The sequence below is a fragment of the Myotis brandtii genome, unplaced genomic scaffold (assembly GCF_000412655.1).
Source record: "Myotis brandtii unplaced genomic scaffold, ASM41265v1 scaffold766, whole genome shotgun sequence".
Classification (NCBI taxonomy): Eukaryota; Metazoa; Chordata; class Mammalia; order Chiroptera; family Vespertilionidae; genus Myotis; species Myotis brandtii.
The window spans coordinates 161,630-169,850 of record NW_005371060.1 but is presented as its reverse complement, the minus strand read 5'-3'; the positions used below and the strand labels follow the sequence as shown (position 1 = coordinate 169,850).

At 37.7% G+C, this 8,221-nt stretch overlaps 1 protein-coding gene across 2 annotated transcripts in view; it reads left to right on the top strand.

The window, feature by feature from the left end:
* The window catches only part of PARG (poly (ADP-ribose) glycohydrolase), a 192,857-nt gene that overhangs the window by 142,763 nt on the left and 41,873 nt on the right, over positions 1–8,221 (top strand). The window lies entirely within an intron of this gene.

Genomic DNA, 8,221 nt, shown 5'->3' with positions numbered 1-8,221 from the left:
ATCTTGAGTAAGATATTTTATCCTCACCTTTTTTCCCCTAGGCATCATTATCTGAGGAACAAGGATAAAAACTATTCAATTACCTTCCAGTTTGAATTTTTATGATGTAATGCCCTAAAAATAAGAAAATGATAGGACTTTGAGCATGTATTCTATTATTATTCTTCCATTGTATTTCCAAAGTGATTTGTTATAATTCAATATGATGACAATATATAAATGCAGAAAGCAAAGTTACAGTGTTTGGAGAGAGTTAGTATACCAGTGAGCTATAAAGAAGAGAAATAAATCAGGAACCTTATGGTTACCCTCATTTCTAATACTAAGAGAAAAAGTATGACTCTCTTAGTACCTATCCTTGATTTAAGTTAATGAAAAAGGGAGTCAAATTTATACTTTAGGTCTATTATTGAGATTAAAATTTTTATCTTTATTTACTTTTTTTTTAATTGAAATATCACTATGTCTTAGTATTTTCTTGTGAGTGAGCTACAAAAAGTAATAGCTCTTTAAGAAACTCTTAATTAGTTACCTTAGGTAAGTTAAGTCTTTAATTCAAGTACCTGAAAGAATATTCTCACATAAAAGCCGTAATCACTCATCAATTGATGATACTTTTTTTTTCCTGCAAAAGAGAATTTGTTACTTTATTTTTTAATCTGTTGCTGCTTTGAGAGTAATGTAGGAGACCAAACATTCAACTGCATTGGAGAATTTGGTTGATTGTTAGCCCCAAAGATTATAAAGGGAAAAAAACCATCCCCTATGAGTTATATCAAATTTATACTTAACTCTCTGGCCAGTGTGGCTCAGTTGGTTGAGCATATCATACCATGCACCAAGTGGTCGCAGGTTTGATTCCTGATCAGGGTACATGCCCAGGTTCAGGCTCGATCCCCAGTAGGGGGAGTGCAGGAGGCAGCCGATCGATGTTTCTTTATCATCGATGTTTCTCTTCTCCCTTTCTCTCTAAATCAATACAAACGTATTTAAAAAGAAAACAAAAAAATATATATATTCAACTGATTCACCTCCAAAGGGGTACATGACAGAACTAAGACGCAGAAGTCTCATCTTAAAACCACACTATTTCCCTCAGATACATTTGTAGGCAACCTTCAGGAGAGTATCTAAATTTTGTTTTGCTTTCAAGATTCTTTTTCTCTGTCTTTCCATCGCTTGATTATGATGTTTTTAGGTATGGGTCCATTTGACTAGCCACTTTGGAGTTCATTGAGCTTGTTGAATGTTTTGATAAATTTGGTAAATATTTGGTCATCGTTTCTTCAAATATTCTTTCTGCCTCTTTCTCTCTGCTCCCTCTGGGGCTCTCATTATGCACATTTGATGGTATCCCATTGCTCTCTAAAACTCTGTTCATTTTTCTTTATTCTTTATTTTTCCTATTAGAGGCCTGGTGCACGAAATTCATTCACTTGGGGGAGGGGGAGGTCCCTCAGCCTGGCCTGCGCCCTCTCACAGTCAGGGAGCCCTCGGAGGATGTCCGACTGATGGCTTAGGCCCTCTCGGGAGCAGGCCTAAGCTGGCAGTCGGACATCCTTAGCGCTGCCATGGAGGTGGGAGAGGCTCCCACCACCGCCACTGCTCTTGCCAGCCATGAGCCCGGCTTCTGGCTGAGCGGTGCTCCCCCTGTGTGAGTGCACTGACCACCAGGGTGCAGCTCCTACGTTGAGCATCTGCCCCGTGGTGGTCAGTGCGCGTCATAGTGACGGGTCCATCCACCATTTGGTCGATTTGCATATTAGCCTTTTATTATATAGGATTCCTCAGACTGGGTACCTAAAGTCTGCTAATTCTTTCTTCTGCCTGCTCCAATCTGCTCTTGAAATTTTTATTTCAGTTAATTTCTATCTTTTTGTGGAGAGTTTCTATTTGTGAGGCATTATTCTCATACTTCCATTTAGTTCTGTAGACATAATTTTTTTATTTCTTTGACATATTTAAAATAGCTGACTTAATGCCTTTTTGTAGTAAGTCCAACATCTGATTTCCTTGGCGACAGGTACTATATTATCTACTTTTTTTTTTTTCTGAGTATGGAAAAAACTACTTTCTAATTTTTTGATGTCTCAATTTTTTGTTGAAAATTGGACATTTTAAATAATGTGGTAACTTGAAATCAGAGTGTGTTTTTGTTGCTGTTTGGTGTTATTTGCTTTTTCACTTTTCTAAACTAATTCTGTGAAGTCTATATTTTTTTTTATAAGTGGCCACTGAAGTCTCTGCTTAGTTAGATTAGTGGTCAGCTAATGATTGAGCAGAGATTTCCTTAAGTGCCTAGAACCAATAAGTCAGTCTTTGCTGAAGGGCTCTTTCTGCTGTTGGGTCTCACCTAATATTCCACCAGGCAGTTGACACTTCCTGCTTGTACTTGACACTTCACTTCCTGCTTCCACAGAGCCCAAGGTCAAACTGAGAAGAGATCCCAGGACCTTCTCAGTTCTTTTCTTGAGCATGTGGATAGCCATGGCCATGTGTGTAACCTTTTACATTCCTGGGGATACTTAGAACTTTTTAAAGCCCCTATGGACATCTATCTTATTCCTCAGCTTTTTCTTTGAAACTTTTTAGTTAGCCTATTGTTTGCCCCAATTATTATTTACTGCCTCAGGGAGAACCACAATGTTAAACAATTGCTTATAATTGTTTTCAACAAACATCCCTAGATACAGTAGGTTTTCAGGTTACCTCGGAGACCCATTCCTACGATGCGACGTAAGGTGATTTTCGCCGTAAGTCGGAACCCACCTACATAAGCACCTACATCACTCACATGGAGCACATACATAGCAGTAATGAAGTCAAACAGCAAAAAAAATTTAAAAGAAAGATAATTCCTGACCTTTACTTGTGGTAAATAAATAATAAAAAACATAAAGCACATATGTACATACTTCGAAATGATGGAACTTTTTTTTTATAAATAAATGGGAGATGGCGACATAACCACGAAACAACGTATGTCCAGTCCGACGTAACCCGAGGACTGTCTGTATTAGGCTTTTTCTACCGGGCAAGCTCTAATTCAGGTCAAATAAAGATAGTCTTGTGAGTGAGGTCGTCCAGGGAACCACCAGACAGGTTATATGATGGCAATTCTCTGAGAATGGGGCTTTGAAGGAGCATCAGCCCTCTTCTACCACCTCTCGTGGCTACCAGGCTGCTGGTTTTCACTGTGATTATAGGCTGTTGGGTTTTAAGGCTACCACAGAGCTTCGGAGAGTGGGAGGGCAAGTTAAAAAACACCACAAAACCCACTCTTTTTACCAAGATTTAGCCAATTTTCTTTTAATAAACATTACTTGGATTGCTTTTAGCCTTTGATTAACTCCCACAGTTCAGAAATTGTTGATCCTCACAATTTTTACCAGTGTAAAAATTACAGAGGAGAGAATTTTCAGAAGTTTCACACCATCATTTTTGCTGATATGTTATCTTTCACAAGTACTTGTTTGTAAAAAGGCTTTCAACATGTTATTCCACATCATTTAGAATTCCTATGCTATTTTTTTATAATATCACTAGAGGCCCGGTGCACGAAATTCATGCACGGGTAGGGTCCCTAGGCCTGGCCAGCAATCAGGGCCGATCTGTGGGGCGACCAGCGGGGCAATCGGGTCCCCCACTGGCACCCACATTGGCTGGCCTGCAGGCTGGGGGCAGCTCCTGTGTTGATCGTCTGCCCCCTAGTGGTCAGTGCGCATCATAGCGACTGGTTATTCTGCCGGTCGGTCAATTTGCGTATTAGGCTTTTATTATATAGGAATTGTGAGTCTGCTGTTTTGATGTGGTAAGGCAAAAAATAACAACTATTAATTGTCTGAGTGTGTGTAAGAAATAAAAATTGAACCTTGGTAAAGGAATTTCTTCTTGGATGGAGGTTGTGATCCAATTGTAATGGAATGGAAAGATATGAAACCCTTTTATTCTGTGTTGTCTCATTGATTTAGCTATATTTATATGTTGTTTATTACACATGCAGATACAAAGAATGTAGTTGAAAGGCATGAGGAGAGAAGAGAGTACAAGGAATTACAGAACAAAAATTTAAACTGTTTTAATTCCATTGCTGGGCTAATAAATACTTTGAATATTGGTCTTACAATGTTTTAGAGAGCTCTGAAGGTATGGAATGTGATCATCTCCAACATTTAGATGTATTAATTAATACTTTAAAAGAAGTTTAAGCAGATAAGCTAGATTTGAACTAAAGATTCAGAAAACAATATTTCATCAATATTTTAGATGAATCTATAGTTGATCCTTGAACAATACAGGTTTCAACTACACTGGTCCACTTATACATGGATTTTAAAACATAAATATATCAAAATTTTGTGGAGATTTCCTTACTATTGTGAAGCAATTGAATCAGTTGCACAAGGCTACCATAAAACAATCATATTTGCTGCTTCTTTGTTATTAATGCATGAATCTTTTCATGTTATCTTTTTTAATAATTGTTTATTGTTGAAAGTATTACATGTCTCCATCTTTTCATTTTTGATGCCTAGTGTTAGTAATACATATAATATCTACAGTGTTTTATATCATACGAGACAATGCGATGTAGGTACTGACAGATGATTCATTTTGTAAACAGACTATAAACTTATGACACCAATAAATATAGTACAGTCCTGTAAATGTATTTTCTCTTCCTTATGTATTTTCTTAGTAACATTTTTTCTCTATCTTACATTATTATAAGAATACAGTATATAATATACAAAATATATGTTAACCAACTGTTTATGTTATCGACAAGGCTTCCAGTCAACAGGCTATTAGTAGTTAAGTTTTTAGGGAGTCAAGAGTTATAATCATGTGGGGGAGTTGGTATCTCTAATCCCCATGTTGTTCAAAGGTCAGCTGTACATGAAATAAAAAAAGTTGGTAGAATGCTGGGCGTTTAAGCTCAAAGCTAATTTGTTTTATTTCCTTCATTTCTCTTATACTGGGAAAGAAGTAAGTCTCTTGCCACCTATATTAATGTTGCTGTAAATAAAGGATGTAATTTCCACGTACAAGGAAAACAGTAGATTTTTCTTTTCCTCTTTTTAAAGATAGTTTGTCCCCAGCCCTGGCCGGTGTGGCTCTGTTTGGAGAAGTAAGTCTCTTGCCACCTATATTAATGTTGCTGTGAATAAAGGATGTAATTTCCATGTACAAGGAAAACAGTAGATTTTTCTTCTCCTCTTTTTAAAGATAGTTTGTCCCCAGCACTGGCCGGTGTGGCTCTTTTGATTGGAGCATCATCTCCTACACCAGAAAGTGGTGGGTTCGATTCCTGGTTAGGGCACATACCCCGGTTGCGGGTTCCATCCCCAGGGCACATATGGGCATGACGGCAGGCAACTGGACATGGTAACCCCAGCTGTACTTTTTAACATAGTTCTAATATAGTTAGAAATGAAGGTCACCAATTAAGAATAATCTTAGAGCCCTGACCGGTTTGGCTCAGTGGATAGAGCGTTGGCCTATGGATCAAAGGGTCCCTTGGTTGCAGGCTCCTCCCCGGCCCTGGTTGGGGCCCATGCAGGAGGCAACCAATCAATGTGTATCTCTCACATCGATGTTTCTCTCTGTCTCTCCCTCTCTTTTCCACTCTCTCTGAAAGTCTATGGAAAAATATTCTCAGGGGAAGATTAACAACAACAACAAAATTTCTTAGACAATGTTTTCTATTTGCTATTGAGTTACATGAGTTCTGTATGGTTTTTTTTGTATATTAACCCCTTATTACATATATAGTTTGCAAATATTTTTCCAGTTCTGTAGATTGCCTTTGCCTTTTGTTGATTGTGTCTTTTGCTGTTCATAAAAGTTTTTAGTTTTATGTGTCCCACTTGTTTATTTTTGCTTTTACGGCTTGAAGTTTTGGGATCAAACCAATAATTCTTTGCTGTCCTAGCATCCTAGGATGTTCAGCAACGCCCCGGCATCCACCTGCGAGATGGGAGCTTTACCCCCTCCCCCAGCTGGGGCAACCCAAAATGTCCCCTGGGGGCAGGGGCAGGAGCCTCCCTGTCTGAGAAGCACCGCTTTTAGGAAGTACTGCATCCATAAATCTTAGACCAGAGATTCTCAACCTGTGGGTCGTGACCCCTTTGGGGGTCGAACGACCCTTTCACAGGGGTCGCCTGAGACCATCGGAAAACACATATATAATTACATGTTGTTCAATTTGTAACAATGAAAATACATCCTGCATATCAGATATTTACATGACGATTCATAACAGTAGCAACATTACAGTTATGAAGTAGCAACGAAAATAATTTTATGGTTGGGGGTCACCACAACATGAGGAACTGTATTAAAGGGTCGCGGTATTAGGAAGGTTGAGAACCACTGCTGTACAACAACCAGCAGCTAATAGCTTCAACACTAAAGAGTTCTAGGAGATTGTTTTGTTTCTCTGTGGTGAGCATATGAAGATGCCTAGCTGTGAAACTTACTGAGCAGAATGGTAGTACATTTAACATAAAACCTGCACTCTACTGAATCAAATTGTTCCAGACATCACAGATCCTTATATCTTTTATGAGTGTCAGCAGAACTGATAGAACAAAAGTGGAAACCATTGCTTATAGTACTGGTGCTTTTAATAACAGCACTAGAGGAGCCCATTACTACAAAAACAGTCCATTGCTAACTCAGTGATACCAGGTCATTGGGAAAGATCCAAATTCATTTGGAGTTTGGCTTTTCTTAATTCGTGTTAATCATGGGAATGTAAGGCAAGATTGTTTTATCTGCCACATAATTACCTCTATATGAATGATATTAATAAAAGCAGAGTCAGTGACTTTCATATAATCTTTCTTTCTAAGGGCACACCTATTGTTAAGTAGAATATTTTTAATCTCCAAATATTTTTTCTATGTTCATCACAAACTTTCATTACTAGTAAGAGAAAATAAGAATGTTTCTTACTGCTAAATCTGAAAACTGGAACTCTTGAAAAGATTTTAGTGGGTTCCTTCTAGCTATTTCCCTAAATGAAGGTGGAGAGAGCTTGCCATAAAGTTCATTCAGTCTTCTGATTGTTGTTTGCTGTTATCACTGCTTACCTTTGTGTTTTCATCATAGTTTATCAATAAATTTTATTCTAAAACAAGTTATAGGTATTCATTTTTCAGAATAGTTTACATAATTTTGAAAGAGTCTATTTAGAAAACCCAGGATTTAATTTGTTTAGAGTAAAAGCATCTACATGTGATTTTTTAACTTCCCATTACCGAAGGAAATGAATCTAACCTTGTTTGTCTTAGGAAAGAAGACTGAAACTGATCTAACTTGAAATAGAAATATAATTGATATAAAATTTTCAACCACTTTTCAAAAGACAGAACAGTTATTTCTTTCCATAGTTAAGAGATCAGAGTAGACTTGTTTGTTTGAAAAATAAGGCACGGCCATTGCAGGGCAGAAAATAGACAAGAACACAACTGTTCTGCTGTCTTTATTCCCAGCCGGGCCAGTAGACCAGGTTGCTTTCAAACCCCACATACCTGGAATCATGTATCTTTGATTTTTCTACCCCCTTACAAAGTTAAGTCTAGACGCCAGTACTAACTCCTTTATGGTTTTGAAGGATTTTAATCTCATTTGGTTTTCCAAGCAATTCTATTAGACAAACAAGAATTATTAACAAGTCTGATTTTTAGATGACAAAATGAAGTCTAATGAGATTTGGTCACTTAAGGATTCACTTTGGGTTCCTCATATCTCCTAATCTCAGTGTGGTACTCTTTTTAGCCTGCCACACGTTGTGTAAATGTGAATTAAGTATTTCTGGATTCATTATTTTAACCTCAGTTAATACAATTTTTTCCTGTTTTTCTCATTAATTATCATGTTTCTATGGAAAGTACTTAATCATCTGCTTCTATATTCTTGTGTTATTAGATGTTAATGTAAACATAAATGTTAATAATTTATAATCCCTACCCTCAAGAAGCTGACAGTCTAGTGAGGGAGTTAGATTACATTTTTAAACTGCTTTATCCTATCTAATAATAGAGAAACATGGTAATTAGCCGTACCTCTGCTACCCTTCCCATTGGCTAATCAGGGCGATATGCAAATTAACTGCCAACCAAGATGGCGGCCAGCAGCTAGGCAGCTTGAAGTGAACAGGAGGCTTGCTTGCTCGCTCCAGTGACGGAGGAAGCCAATGTTCCCCGCCTGCCTT